We start from the raw sequence: 2,000 nt of genomic DNA, 5'->3' as shown, positions 1-2,000 counted from the left end.
ATATTGCTGCCTAACAACAAGGAGCAACAGTTCTTTATTGTTCAGATTATGTGAAACGACACATTGTCTAAGAGAGGAAGGCGTGTTCTTGAGGGCAGCTCGTCTCTGCCTTCCATTGCTTGATGGATGTATCCTTTTTTTTTTGCTTCATTTCTAGTTTTGCATTTCTTCTTTTTTCACAAGGTTTAATCATTTGTGGCAGTTAGCCATTAAAAGGCCTTTTCCTCATGTTCTTTTTATTTGACATAAACATTACTCATCAAATGACCAGGTTAGTGAAAAGCTTCTCATGGGATGGACTGAAGGAATTTCGACTAATAACCTCAGTATAACACTTTAGTAATTTTCTTTTTTATGCAGTTGACGTTTTGTCTTGTTTCCTATTCGGCGTTGCACTGAACTTCATGCTCATGAGGCCACATATTGAACTGAGCCTCTGGAAGTACCCACGTGCTTGTGATTCGTCCTTATTCTGCACAACTGTGGGGTTGGAGGGGAGCCACCTGCAGGGACAGGACGTGGAAATAAACACGTTATAGCGGATGGGCAGATACGCAGAAATGCTTTTTGAGACATCAGAATGTTATAGTTTGAGTAAAAAGTTATTCTGACCTCTTTTCCCGACTGAACATGAAACTGGGCATAACTCAGGGTCTCGCTTTCCTGGTGCTGGTTTGGGATCGTAGTCGAGCTTTTTGATGCCGAAATAAAAATGAGACCAGTGATCAGATCACAGAGCAGCTTCAAGTTGTTTCAGATACATTATTATACGAGACAGAGTTGATACTAAGATTGGTACTTTTAAGTAAAGGATATCCATAAAGCTACCAATACCACAATATACTCCATGTCATGCATTTAAAACCCTACCAAAATAAAAGCTGAGTATGACAAGTAAAATAAAAACTTGTTCATCTCACTTCTGTGAGATGTGTGATTGTGTGTGTATCATGCATGTAACAATATTAGTAGTAGTAGTTATTATTTTCATAATTGATATTTGGACATTATGTTCTTGAACATGTGTAAACTATCATAAAATATGAAAAAACACCCATTGCAATGTGGTTTTGTCCGACCAACAGTCTAATAAGACAAAGATACTTGAAAAAAACGTAATGGATGAAAACAATTAATGGATTATCAACTTCTTGTGATCAAATTACCATTTGAGCCCTGTTTCATATTGATGCATCAATGTACATTTTAATGTTGTATGTTGTAGGTGCAGCTAATTTGGACTACTTTAAATTCATAGTTTGGTCCAGGGGTTCCCAACGTCCTTCAGACCTTTCCCAAATCTGAGCGTCCGTGAGATGATTATTGAAGTATAGCACAAAATAAAATAAAAAAAACTTTCCAATGCAAAAAGTTGTGTTTAAATCATCTTTTGTACTTTTTACATGTGACAACGTGGCCCAAGTAGACACTAGAGACTTAGGAGTTGCTAACCTGAGAGGTTGGGATCCGTTAGTTACATTTTTAACATTGCATTGTATTTTAAAAACGTATGCATGTTTTCTCTGTGAAATCTTAATCTGAAAGTAAAACTGTCAGATAAAAAAAACGCAATAAAACATACAACATTTCTCTTTGAAATGTAGTATACAGTCTACATTCTACCTGTGCATGTTAATGATGACTTGTTATTTAACTGAGTAACTGTACTGCAGTTGATTTGAACAGAGACAACAGATGGCAGTTTCTTTTCAGTCCCACCTCTTTCCATCATGTTTCGTTTTCTGTTCCACTCTCTGATTTCGTCTCATCTCTCTCCCTCTACTCCTCATCCCTCACATGTAGCTCTGCTCCCTCTCGTCCTTTTCTTTCTCTAATTTCCTGATCTCTTTTCCTCTGTGAGTTTGTCGCCCCCTGTCTTCATGCTTCGGCCTCTTTCCGTCTCCTTCTCTTCTGCAGCACGTGGTGCTAAGAAGCCACAGCTGTCTGCCCTCTTGCCCTTTCTTGTCGTCAATCCACCGCACCGACCGACAGTTGTTGAG

Source organism: Cyclopterus lumpus, chromosome 21 (assembly GCF_009769545.1).
Source record: "Cyclopterus lumpus isolate fCycLum1 chromosome 21, fCycLum1.pri, whole genome shotgun sequence".
NCBI lineage: Eukaryota > Metazoa > Chordata > Actinopteri > Perciformes > Cyclopteridae > Cyclopterus > Cyclopterus lumpus.
The sequence above is the reverse complement of the archived record's forward strand: the minus strand, read 5'-3'. Positions refer to the sequence as shown.